At 41.6% G+C, this 14,441-nt stretch overlaps 1 protein-coding gene across 4 annotated transcripts in view; it reads left to right on the top strand.

Annotated features, from left to right (window-relative positions):
* CA10 (carbonic anhydrase 10) overlaps window positions 1-14,441 on the top strand; it is a 556,725-nt gene that overhangs the window by 46,021 nt on the left and 496,263 nt on the right. The window lies entirely within an intron of this gene.

Here is a 14,441-nt window from a genome sequence, read left to right as displayed (position 1 = left end):
AGAGAGAGAAAGAAGTGTAATCTGTTTATTGATCTGTATTTCTCAAAAAAGTGGGTTTTCCAAACTTCTACTCATTTTACCCCCACTTTACATTCCTACCTTACAGAGGCTGGGCCCTCTGTTCATCTTGAGCATCTAATCTGGACAAACTTGTAAACTCTCTTAGGAATTCAAGGTTTATATTCTAAGCCAATCTCTGATCCTACAATCTCTTTGCAACCTCTAATTGATTCTAAAGATGAGAAAACACTGCGAGTTCTGAAAACAAACCAGTTGCTTTACCAGAGTTGTTAGTCTGGCCATTAAATATTTTAGGCAGAGGAAGGAGGTTTGAAATCTCTGCTTGAGCTTTTTATTGAAGCCATCTTCGAAGAATAAAGTGAGGAAAAGAAATGGCTTCCCTTCTGCACAGCTGTTACAGAATAGCTAGAACACCTAGAAAGTATCCGTCTGCATTCAGAATGTTGGAGAGACATTCCAAACTTATCCATGAGAAAGGTCAGAAGGGCCTCTGGGTGGTTCTGTTGGCATGAGAGCCAACCATGTATATGGGGAGAAGTTTATTTGTTCTTACTGTTTATAATAATAATGGCTCATAGTTATTAGATCCTGAATACATGCTAGATGCTGGTCTAGGCACTTTGGATATTTAAACTTACTCAATCTTCACATCAACCCTAAGTGGTAGATAGTGTTCGTTTCCTCCTGATGATGATATTAAGAAACTTTCTGAAAGTACCACAGCTGAGAAGTGATAGAGCCAGTATTTAATATCATGGAGTTTGGCTATAGAGCAAGAGTCAGCAAACATTTTCTATAAAGGGCCAAACAGTAACTATTTTTTGGCATCGTGGCCAGCATGGTCTTTTTCTCACCTATTCAACTCTACTGTTGTTATCCTAAAAGAGGCGTAGGCAATATGTAAATGAATGGGCATGGCTGTGTTGTAATGAAACTTTACTAACAGAAACAGGCAGAAGAGAGGTTTGGTCCTTAGTTTATGGGCTTCTAATCTAGGGCTCAGCTATGTTCCTTTCCAAAATTAAAGTCTGTTTTTGCCATTACAGTGGATGTATTAATACATGTGAGGGCTAACTTTTTGTGTTGCCCATACCAAATTGTGAGTTTTGTTTTTTTACTTTTTCTTCTTTTCTCAACTACCTCATGATCCTAATAGAACTAAAATGAAAACTGGTGAATTAGGGTAGTAAATCCACTTGTTTCACACACATGAATCTTCTGAAATTCAACAACTAGTCTTTAGACATTCATTTCCTTGACTTCACGAGGGTGATGATGATGCAGAAAATCCCCATTTCCTTTTTATATGTTATCTATTGGCCACTCACAATTAAGACTCTGGAACCACTTGCCAGGTTTGTTTTCTGAATTCAATTTAGTCTCTACCAGTAGAGAGAGTATTAGATAAAAGTACAAGAAAAGAGCTGGTTCCTCAACCTGTTTAGGCTCCTTTTTATTTGTCCCCAGTCACCTGAACAGATGTGAAATCTCTGGAAGGGGCTGATTAATGCAGAAGGAGATGGAGATAGAGCCAGGAGCACTGAACATAAAGTTGATGGTAGAATAATTACTACTAATAATTGACCTTTATGAATCACCTTGTGATTTACAAAAAGCTTTCCTCCATTCCTACTGGTGATCAACCCAGCTCTTTCTTTCTATCCCTGAGTGTCTGGGATTGTCCTAATGGTGTTTCAGAGTGTAAGGCTGCTGATACAATCTAATCTGAGCAGGTACTGGGACCTACGTACATTACTTATTCATGCATTTGCTGATGGAGATGGAAACCCAAGCATGACATCAGTAGATTCACAAGGCAATCCTTCGCATCTTCTATCTCTTTAAATCTGGGTTCTTGCTTGTCAAGGAGAAGAAAAAGTACATTATTTAAAAGTGCACCTGTCACTTACGTGCTTGGAAACATGTCACAGTGAATGGTGAAACATTATTAATTCCTTTTGCCTTCAAAGAATAATTCATGCACTTACAAGTATAATCTGCATCACAATGAAATATTTGGACGTAAGCGTAGGTGTAATTAGCACCAGAAAATCTCTGAAACAAGAGAAGCAAGAAAATTTACAGTTAAGTGAGCTTCATACATAATCAGTGTGCCAAGGAATTTAGGGGCGTGCTACAACCTTGTGTAGTCTTAGCAATTCTGAGGGCTGGTGAAGGGGAGGAATGTGACAACTGTCTCCAAAGATTCTGGACATGTGGATGAGACAAAAGCTATTCATGCTGGCTGTGCGTAGTCTATGCAATTTAGATTCTTTAATTTAGTTCAACTATTTGTTGAGTCCCTGTCATGTCAAAAGCTTGTATTTGGACATAGAATGATACAAATATAATAATAGTGTAGTGGGTGCTTCTGGTGCCTTGCCCAGATCTCCCTTACATGGTTGCTGTGAGTATAGGTTGCTGTCAGCTCACAACTGCCCTATTCTTCATGGAATTGTCCTTGGCCATGGGAGCTGCTTGGACATGGGGGATATGTCCTTCTCTGCCCACACAGGAAGGCAGCCTCTATCCAGTAACCAATGGACATGGAGGGTTTGAATCGGGGGAGGATAAAAATGGGGGGACCCATCCCAAGAGGGAACCAAACCTTGTGGTGCAATTTATGCTTCAGACCTCCCTGTGGGATCAGGCTGAAGCTAGAGTTCAGTTTAACTCCTCCCCCGACTCTATCTTACTTCCCTAACTCCTTTCTTTCTGAGACCTCTCCTTCAGGTAAATCACAGACACCCAAATCTCCATCTCAAATATTACCTCTAGAGAGCCCAACCTAAGATACAGTGCTATTATTCATCACATCAATTGCTAGGGGCAAGCATTGGGTAAGAAATTTACATAAATGTCATTGGATACTTACAATAACTGTTTTCCTATTGCAATTGAGGCTCACAGAGGTTAAGCGCCCAAAACCCTACAGTCAGTAAAGTTGGTCTTCCAGGATAGGTCTGTCAGACTCCAGAGGACTCATTTTATCCTGCTGTCTGAGTTAAGTGAGGCACATGATCATACCTGCTCCCTACCCACAGGAGCTTACAGTTTAACAGGCAGAGAAAGCAAATGAAAAGCTATTATCAGGGAATGCAAGAAAGGTTATGGGGATCCAGGGGAGGGAGAGCTAGCACTCAGTTGAAAAACATGACTGTAGAGATTTTATCACATGCTTATACAGAGACCATGCTGGTCTCTCAATTTTTTCAGTTGGACTCATGCTGGTGTCTAGTCTGGGGTATTTTATGCTTTGTGTTTGCAGAACAGTCATGTGGATGAGATTAGGAGGGTATGAGCATGCACAGTTATGTTATATAAGCTCCTCATACACCTGTTGCAGATAAAACTTCTGTGATCATGATACCAGAGGAGGCATGGGATGTGATGCCTCTAGGTTCCAGAGACAATAGGAAGAGGGTTTCAAATTCTTTAAGTCAGAAAGGAAAATGATTCTTCTTTGATATTGCCTTCTCTGAGATTGACTGCCTGAAAGTCATGAAACACACTGTCAATGCTCCTGTTCCTATCTTTTGGACCACTGATCTAGGATAGTAATAGTGAAGATGGAGAGAATAATGGAATGTGAGACATATTTTTGAACTAGACCTGATAGAGTTTAAAGACTTGCTCAAAGGATTGAATGTGACTTGCATTAAACTCCCTCTCTATTAATTTCCAGTCCCTAGAAACTAATAGCCACTATTTTGTCTACAGTCCTCAGAGAGAACACAATGTAATCTGCATTAAACTGCAATAGTTTATTCCCCAACCAAGAAATGAGCTGGGAAATGATTACAACTTTCTACGATGTTTCACACACAGTGTCTCGTTCTGGAAAATACACTGAATAGAACTCTTGCTTTGGAAAAGTTAGTGCAGAATCACACTCAAACATTTCTTCTCTCTGCTCTGTTGCTTTGGTTTTCCCCTGGAAATATGTGGTTTATTTTGTTTTTTCTCTCTTTGGAAAAGAAGATACACATATATGCATCAATATAGCCCTAGCATCCTTAGAAAGACTTGAATGTTTTCTCAGAAAATCTCTTAGAGCAAAATTTTAGATATCAGAAAATAGTACTTATTATCTGTGGGATTTGGTCTTTGTAGGGAAGGTACATAATCTTCTTAATTATCATTTACAACATGAGCATAATGCCCCTATGATTCCCTTCCTAATATTGGTTTTGTTGTTGTTGTAATAAACTTACAGATTAATTTGGGGAGAATTGACAGCTTTATTATGTTGAGTCCTCCAATCCGTGAACATAGTAGGGATATCTCCATTTATTGAGGTCTCCTTTGATTTCTTTCATCAGCAGTTTGTAATTGAATATATAGATCCTGTATTTTTCACATTTTTTAAAAAAAGGTTGTACCTAAGTATTTTATTTTTCCATAACTTGTTGGGGTACAGGTGGTATTTGGTTACATGAGTAAGTTCTTTAGTGGTGATTTATGAGATGATTTTGGTGAACCCATCACTGAACAGTATACACTGCACCATATTTGTTATCTTTTCTCCCTTCCGCCCCCCACTCTTTCCCCCAAGTCCCCAAAGCTCATCACATCATTTTTTTTTTTTTGAGACGGAGTCTCCCTCTGTCGCCCAGGCAGGAAGGCAGTGGCTCAATCTTTGCTCACTGCAACCTCTGCCTCCCATGTTCAGGCAATTCTCCTGCCTCAGCATCCTGAGTAACTGGGATTACAGGCACATGCCAACATGCCCGGCTAATTTTTTTGGTATTTTTAGTAGAGACGGGGTTTCAGCATGTTGGTCAGGCTGGTCTGAAACTCCTGACCTCATGATTCACCTGCCCTGGCCTTCCAAATGCTGGGATTACAGGCATGAGCGACCACGCCTGGCCCATTGCATCATTCTTATTTCTTTACATCCTCACAGCTTATCTCCCACATATCAGTGAGGACGTACAATGTTTGATTTTCGATTCCTGAGTTACTTTGCTTAGAGAAATAGTCTCCAGTCTCATCCAGGTCATTGCAAATGCTATTAATTCATTTCTTTTATGGCTGAATAGTATTCCATCACACACACACACATATATATTATATATATACACACACACATATATGTCCCTACCACACCAGCTTGAGAGATTAAAAAGGAGCCTTGTGCCTGTCTCGCCTCAACCTTCTCCTTTCACAGATGAGAGGGCAGGCCCATGTGAACTCAGATCTTCTGGCTCCTGGTCATGGTTCTTCTTGAATTACCAAATGTATGGAATCGAAAGATCTTTCAGGAAGCAGAATATTCAAAAACAGAGCAGATAATATGGGGTTTTATACACAGGAGTTTCTCCACCGTACTCATAATTGACCTTGAAAAAGTGTGTTCGAGTTGAAAAGGCCAATAGTTTCTAAAAATAGCTGTACTTTTTGTAGGACATGGTCAAAAACAGGCATGTACTCCAGCACGTGGCCAGTAGAGGGCGATCAAGTTAATACAATCTGAGCTGTGGGCTTTCAATTAATGCATGGAAGTGAATAAATAAAACAAAGAACCAAGTTAGTCTAAATGTTTTAAAACAAACCCGTTAATCAATATCTGCTAAATGCAGGAAACCAATTTTTCTTTATCTACTGTAGTCATTCACCAAGGAGTATTACAGAATTATAGCATAGCCTGTTACAGTTCCTTAATTAAGCCCTAGAAATCCAGGCAGCTTGCTCTTCCATCATTGTCAGGGCTCTTGATGGCCGTCAGGTGGAAGACAGGCATGGAACTTGGCATGTGTTTTCGTAGCACGTATAGCAGCATTTTCATATTAACAACAACGAAAAGCTGTATTCTTCCAGAGTGAAAGGACCTCTTATCAAATGTGATGGGGAATAGCTCTTAACTCATTCCTCACACCTCCCTTTTCCTCCCTATTCAATTTTCAAGGACTCAGCAATAAACACATCAGTGGTGGAGGATTCTACCTCCCTGGCTCACTCCACCTGCAGCATAAATCAGTTCTGCTCTTGATTGGAGCCATGGGCGGGTTGCAGCATTTGGAAACAGAATGAATGGCCCCATGGTCAGGAAGACTCTCACAATCTTGAGACACAGGCAGAATTAGTGTGGCACATGAAGGCAAGGGGAAATTCCCTAGTAATCCATTGATTTGTGCATTTAGAAAACATTCCTTAAACCCCTGATGCCGGCCAGCCCCTATAGCAAAACCTAAGAAATAAATACAAGAAAGATCTTTGGCTTTACTTAGGAGTCAATCTGGGAGTTTTCTTGGACAGGAAATGTATTAAGAATACTCCAGAATTATCGACTTTTATTGAAAATCGACCATTACGTGCAGTTATAACAGCTGGCATTTACTGAACGTTTACTATGTACTAGGCCTCTGCTAAACACTTTTCATGCAATATTTCATTGAATCCTCATGACATACTTCTTTTATGCTGTTTATAATCTCCTGATACACAAAGGTGTTAGGTAGCCCAAGGTCACAGACCTGGAGATTAGTCACTATGTCTCATATACACACACACATAAAATGTTCATCCACAGTAAGGGAGGGCTTAATAAATGCTTTAACATGCTAATAATAATAAGGTATCATTTCGTGAGACTTGCTGTATGTCACACATTATGCTAAGTGATTTCCGTCTTACTTAATCACCATGAACACTTCCGTGGCAGGTACTGTTATTATTGTCATTTTGTAGGTAAAGTAGGTAAGAACTTTGCTCAAAGTAATATGGTAGTGAGTGCAAGAATAAGGATTTGAGGCCAGGTGCGGTGGCTCACGCCTATAATCCCAGCACTTTGGGAGGCCGAGGCAGGCGGATCACGAGGTCAGGAGATTGATTCCATCCTGGCTAACATGGTAAAACCCCATCTCTACTAAAAATACAAAAAATTAGCCGGGCGTGGTGGCGAGCGCCTGTAGTCCCAGCTACTCGGGAGGCTGAGGCAGGAGAATGGTGTGAACCCGGGAGGCGGAGCTTGCAGTGAGCCGAGATTGTCCCACTGCACTCCAGCCTGGGCGACAGAGCCAAGATTCCATTTCAACAACAACAACAACAACAAAAAAAAAAAAAAGAATAAGGATTTGAACCTGGGTCTGATTTCAGAGCTGGAGTGTTTAATAGGAAGCCAGTGGGTTTTTAAGCTTTAATGAGTATAGAAATCATATGGGAGCTTGAATACAGGTTCCTTGAGCCCGGGCCAGTGATTTGACCCTAATCATCTTACAAATCACCTGAGAAGCTTTTTAAAATACCCATGTGGCCCCACCCCAGCCTAATGGAACCAGAATCCCTGGAAGTTGGGGGTCTAGACTTCAGGTGAGTCTAACGTGCAGCTAGGTTGGTGATCTTTCAACAGTCTGGGTGGCTCTCAGGAACCCCTTTTTTTTTTATAAGTACTCCAGCAAGAAAAGTTGCCTAAGCTCTACTGTTAATTAATCTAAGCTTTATCTTACCTACTGAGAGAAGAGAAATGATTGTCATCTGTGCAGAAAATGATGAATCAACGGAAAGCCCTAGCAGGGCCAAGACTAGCGAGAGGCACCCAGGGCCCACAATGCAAGGAGTCAACGCTTAGGACTTGGGAGAGAGTGAGTGCCTCCTTAAGTCAGTACCCTCAGTGCTTCACTTGCTGTGCCAGAGTCCAGCACCTGGGAAACATGCCAGTAAGGCACAAAGAGAGGAGGAGAAAGAGGTAAGGTTGGAGATTTCAAAGAGGGTTGGATCTAGGGGTGGGAGAATGGATATTTTGACAAAGTTCTCCCAGTAGTTACTGTTGTTTGTGCCCTTGTTTGAGAAAGAAAGATAAGAACAAGGCAGGAGGGCCAGACACAGTGGCTCAAACCTATAATGCCAGCATTTCGGGAAGCTGAGGCAGGCGGGTTGCTTGAGCTCAGGAATTCAAGACCAGCCTGGGCAACATGACGAAACCCAGTCTCTAAAAAAAAAAAAAAATTGTGAGAATTAGCCGGGCATGGTGACGCACGCCTGTAGTCCCAGCTAGCTACTTGGGAGGCTGAGGTAGGAGGGTTGTCTTGAACCCGGGAGGCCAAGGTTGCAGTGAGCAGAGATTGTGCCACTGCACTCCAGCCTAGGTGACGGAGCCGGATCCAGACACTGTCTTAGAGAAGAAAAAAGAAAAGGCAGGAGGTGTGAGGGACCCCACCCTCCTTTGTAAAGGGAGCCGAAGGAGGAATGAGTAGGTGCTGATTGCCTAACGGATGTTCTAATATCATCTTAAGTCCATTAGACTTGTGAGACAGGTGTTATTTTATTATTATCTTCATTTTATGGATCGCAAATGGAATCTTAGTTAAGCATGGTTATTGGCCTAAGGCCATAGAACTTTAGGTTCTGCAGAGCTAGGGTTTGAACCTAGATCAGTCTGGATCCAAAACCCAAGCTTGCTTCACTACATCAGGCTGCCCATGTGGAAACATCGAAGGTGTGAGGCAGCACCCACGCCAGTGTGAAATGTCATCCAACTAACCACCCCAAGTGCTGGGAGGACTGCCTCGTGCAGTAAGGAGAAACTTGGGCTATGAACTTGAAACAAATGAGAGCCTTGGAAGAAGAAATGCGATGAACTACATCCTTCATTTTGTGTATATGAATCACCAACAGTAGTTCCCAGCTTTGTGACTAAAGACAAACGTCAATGCCGAAATCACCCTAGTTCATCCTAGCTGCAGCATCAAACAGTCATGGCCACCTAATCCAGTAGGGAAGCTAGCAATGGTCGAGTTTCCCTAATTGAAGGGTCAGCAATCTCGGGCACAGGCAGAGACTACTGAGTTGCTCTGATTAGGCAGGAGCTTACCCAGACTCACTCTTGAGCAAGACTGACCAGCTCCCTGTGGGGGAGCAAGAATGAGATTCAGGTGACAATCAATGGTATAAAAACTGAATGTGTGAACAAGCGCAAACCTGCCTCTCTGGCCTTAGAAGTCACTGTGGATTGTGCCGTGGATGACTGGGAGCGTGATTGGCAGGGAGTTGATGCTGGGGCAAATGATAGAGCTCATGGTCATTGAAAAGCCTTAATTATCCAACCGTCGGAGGTGGTGTGCTGGTGCCCAAAGAAGGAAAACAATAACGCTATCCTCCTGTGCTAAATAGTGGGGAAGTCTTACAGCTGTATACAGAAATTACCAGGGAAGATGGTTTTACAAAACACAGGTGCTGGGTATAACCCTCAGACTCTGATTCAAAAGATCTAGTGACGTTCTCAGTAGTTTCAAAATCTCTAGGTTATTCTGATGATTACCTTAGGCTGAGACAGTTCTAAAAGTGTAAACCCAAAAACAACAAAAATGAGAAGTGCATGCACATAGCAGGTTAAAAAAATCTAATAAATGAAAGCCCTTGAGGATGTCTATTCATGTCAAGAGTAAGTGACTTCCATAGAGGATGAATGATAAATAATATACCTGGGATGACATGAATTTTGGACCTTGTGTAAGGTTTACTCATTAAGAATGATGTCTCTTTCTTAGATCTGTAATGAGGTTGAGGATAATTTTATTTACAAACATTCTTGAGAAGAATACTGGTAAAAGATAAACGGAGGCACAATAAAATTGTATAGAGTTTATCTGAGCAAACAGTGACTCATGAATCAGGCAGCAAGTGGTTCAGGTTTCCACTGAAGAAGCCCAAGGGGAAGGCTTTTATAGTGAACACAGAAGCAAGGCAAGGAAGATACCTGATTGGTTTTGATTATATAGTTGCCTCATTTTGTCTATACTACTGGAAAGTTTCTAGTTGCATAACTCTGTTGGCAGCTTTTGATTGGTTCAGTTTAAGTTTCATTTTTCTTAATGTTGGCATTTATAAGCAATAGCTCAAGCTAAGTTCCACTTATGATTGCAAATCAAACAAGTTTAAGGTCACTTTCAAGACCTAACTATCTCTGTCTGCTCTAGAATTTTTCATGCCTGGTCTCCATTTTATTTTGTTTTAACAACACTGCATTTGCTTGAGATAATCGCTCAGCAAAATTGTTTACTAAGGAGATGAGAAAAGATAGAGACCTCAAGGATATGTTTAAGTAAACAAAGATGTTCCACAGACAGCCTTCTAAGAGGCCGGCCGGAAATCTCTGGAGGAGTCTCTGTTTTCCTGAGAATCTTGGTGTTTAGGTTGGCAAGTTACGAGCTGAGAGAGTGTTATATTGGGAGTTAGAATACATGGGAAAGTAATTTGAAATTCCACAAGAGGAGGGGACAGGATTCAGGAAAGGAGACCTGCAGGTGTCAGGGTGGCTAAGGAGGGATTTTGGAGAGCAAAATTGTCTTGTGGATTTTAAATTTTAGTGGAAACAATATGCCCTCCAAAATATCCTTTACCATGACTCAATCACTCTTCAGTATGGATGACCAAGGAAAAAGTGAACAGAAGAGAAAGAGAAATGGAAGAAAGGAAAGAAAAAAAGGGAGGGAGAAAGAAATTTATTAATTTAGGTATTCATTATTTACCTTTGAATATTTCTATTTAAACCCTATGCTATATATGTTTAAGTTGATTTCATCCATACCCTAGGAACAGCTAACATTTGAAGTGCCCTTGAGAAGAATACACACCCCAGAGGGTAGCATTGAAAAGACACTGATTAGTAGTCAACAGTTCAAAGGCAGCCCAACAAGTGATCAACTCTCCATACCTAAATCTCTACCTAGATAATTTGTTGGTTAACATAAGAATATTATATTTTTTTATTGGTGAAATGGATGGTCTTCAAGACATGTGGATTAGTCAAAAGCATCATACAGGAACCACTGCCCTTGAATAAGCCCAATACAGCAAGCCAAGCCCAAAAGCTGTATGCTCCTTTCTAGTGGTAGCCCTCACTTAGGGATCCGTTTAATAAGTCTTATGTCCTGCCACTTAATAGATAATTTGCTCGGCTGATTTTAACTGGAATACTGGCTGAATTCTGCTGCTGACATGATGTCACATTTGCCTCAAGTAATCTTTTTATATGAGGGTCCTTTTGAAGGTGTCTTAAAGAACAGAGATTGTGCTTCACCTTCTCACATGAGGAAAAAAAATTGTGTACATGCTCATGAATAAAAGGATGTATGTGTTGCAGAAATCAGTCAGATACATGTTTTCATTGCAACATCTCACCTAGTGGCTGGGTTGGGAGGAGGGGACTTAGCTCTCACTTGTGTCTCAATACTGGAGGCCATCAACATGTACCCAAAAAATCCTGCCAGCTGGGAATGGTGGCACCAGCTTACATCATTCTCAGGGTCGTCGAGACTAGAATTCTTGGGGGAATATGTTAAAGTCTGAATTTTGCAACTACGTTGATTTAGAACCAGAAGAGAGTAAGTCTCATTTGGGCAAAGGATTAGCTAATATCTGGACTGTAAGTCAGAGTAGCAAAAAATATTTAGAAGGCATCATAGACAATGAAGATATCATTATTTCCTCCAAAGAGCCTACCAAAGCTGTAATACAGTACAAGAAAGACCTTGCTAAACATGTAATAAAACTGAGAGAGATCAAAGTAGGGCAAGATCAATGGTGGGTGACATTGATGGATATCAGGAAAGGCTTGATGAGGGTGATATATCTGAGATGTTCCTTGGAGGAGGAGTGAGAGTCTCAGCATACCAGCATAAGAGACAGGGTATGGGGAGAAGGCTGCCAATGGCACCATTTTAAGTGACAGAAATGGTGTGGGAGAATTGAGACAGGATAAGACATAGTTCCATACTTTTAAGGCGTTTTTATGCTGTTGAGGATATCATATTTCCTCTCCCCATTTCTGTTCAGAACTTGCTTACCTGTTTCTTGCACACTTTCATGTAGAGTTTTGCTTTTGTTTTTGTTTTCACTTGTAGTTTGTGGGGTCCCACTAAGTGTCGGTTTGTCTGTTTTTCTTGAGAGTCCTGTTGCCCTTGAGAATGGGTTGCTTTTTTTTCTCAAACATGGAAGAAAATTGAGGCAGACAGAAACCCATGTACCTTTTTACTGCCCAACTAAATGATGTGTGTCTCTATCCTGTCTCTTTCAGTCCTGTTTCTATGAAGATGATACCTCTGTGCCTATCAGAAATCAATCCTAATGCTTCGGTCTGGATCCCGGTCATTTTCACTTTCTCAAGGTCTTTGCTTCTGCCATGATATCTTCCTTTATTCCTGAATCATCACATTATCCCTCTCAACTAATCCATTTCCATTATTATACAAATACGCTCTTGGATCTCCTATTAAAAAATTGATCTCTTGCTTCCTTCCAACTACCACTCTCTTCACTCCCTTCACACAAAATCTTGAGCTTATTATCTACAGTCATTATTTTTATGTCCTTTCTGACATTCTCAGCCCATCTGATCAGACTTTCCTCCCCACCAATCCACTAGGGCCACTATTATCAAGGTCACCAGTAATCTATGTATTGCCAAATCTGGTGGGTTTTTCCTTGTTCTTATCTACCATGACCTTACAGTAGCATCACATATAGTCAGGCCCTGCCTCCTTGAAACAAATCTTTGAGCTCATAAGACTCCATATCTTCAGTCTTCCTCTTTTCATTCTTCCTCTACCTGAACTGGCCACTTCTCAAATTCCTTTGCTGGGCTTTCCTCCTCTGATCAATCTGTTAGTATGACATTCCCTATGGCTATGCCTTAAGAACCATCTGCTGAATATGCCAGGTCTTTTGCTCTTGCCCAACAGCTCATTGATTCTTCAGGACTCTTATTTCCAACAGTCAGCTTGGCACCAACACATGGATGACTGGCAGCCATCTGAAACTTACCATGATTAAATGAAACTCTTGTGTTCTCTCCTCAAACATCACCCATACGACAACTTTCCCCAACCAAGTAAGTGACCCCAACAGCCAACTGATTGCTGAAGCCAAAAACAAGCAGGAAAAGTAGCTGCCCGGTAATTCTATCTGAAGCCTTATAGAGTCTACCTCTAAAATCCCAAAACCTCAATGATCACTAAGGCTGCATATCACACTTAGAATAAAATCTATACTTCTGACCCTGACTCAAGTAGGTCAGCAGGATCTAACCCCTTTCTACCTTTTCAATGTCAGTGTGTTCTATCCCAACCCCCATTCATTATGCTCCAGGAAGTTTACTGGCCTTCCCAGTCTGTGAGCATATTAAGCTCTTCCCCGCTTCAAATTCTAGTACCATCTATTTTCCTGCCTGTGATGCTTTTTTTCTTATTATCTATACATGGCTTCTTCCTGCTAGTAATTCAGATCTGAGCTTAAATGATATCATCCTGACCACCCAATCCATAGGAGCCACCCTACCACCCTTACCTCTTGCTATTATTTTCAGCATAGCACCACCATATGAAATTCTTCTTGTTTATTCATGTATTTTTGGAGCATATCTGACTCCAGCAGAATACAAATTCCGTGAGAGGAAGCACTTTGTCTCAGTACCTAAAGCAATGACCAGGTGTGAATGCTCGTGCACTATTTGTTGAAGGAATGAATGAAACCTTGTAAAGATGTGTCTTAGAGCCTTAGCTCCCTGGAGGATTTCTTTAATATAGCAGTCGGCCTTTGTACAGCTAAAGAAGCTCAGGTGCATTGTTGGATGCATGCTAGGTATACCTTCTCTATAGGCTGGCCCGGTAGAGGAACAGGTAGGTATTACAAGCCCCTCCCAACATCACTCTGTCTCGCTCTGTCGCCGGGGCTGGAGTGCAGTGGCCGGATCTCAGTTCACTGCAAGCTCCGCCTCCCGGGTTCCTGCCATTCTCCTGCCTCAGCCTCCCGAGTAGCTGGGACTACAGGCGCCCGCCACCTCGCCCGGCTAGTTTTTTGTATTTTTAGTAGAGACAGGGTTTCACCATGTTAGCCAGGATGGTCTCAATCTCCTGACCTCGTGATCCGCCCGTCTCGGCCTCCCAAAGTGCTGGGATTACAGGCTTGAGCCACCGCGCCCGGCCAGTAGTATTGACTTTAACTTTTGCCCTTCCTAAAAAGACTTAGAGGACTTGGGTCAGTACGTGTCTATAGTGCGACACTGTTGTCAAAGAACTGATTTGACATTGGGCTGGGTCGCTAGTGTTGGGTCAGAATTATGGTGATGTTGGTTCATCTACATTTTAAGCTGCAAAGACCCTTGCTACTCAAAATATGGTCCTCAGACTAGCAGCATTGGCATCACCAGGCAAGTTGTCAGAAATACAGAATCTCGGGCCCCAGCCCAGGCCTTCTGCGTCATATCTGCAATTTTTAAAAAATGTAGATGTTTCATGCGCACACTGAGGTTTGATAAACACTGTGCTTAGACTATTTTCCCATAAACCTACATATTGTTCTGAGCACTATAATGTATGAAAGATAAAGACAGATCTGAAAGAGAGTGATTGGGATGGTGAGAATACCTGTAACCAGGACACAAGTGAAAGTAGCTCCTTCCAAATAGGACAGTCAAATATGTA

The sequence above is a fragment of the Rhinopithecus roxellana genome, chromosome 19 (assembly GCF_007565055.1).
Source record: "Rhinopithecus roxellana isolate Shanxi Qingling chromosome 19, ASM756505v1, whole genome shotgun sequence".
Classification (NCBI taxonomy): domain Eukaryota; kingdom Metazoa; phylum Chordata; class Mammalia; order Primates; family Cercopithecidae; genus Rhinopithecus; species Rhinopithecus roxellana.
The sequence above is the reverse complement of the archived record's forward strand: the minus strand, read 5'-3'. Positions and strand labels throughout refer to the sequence as shown.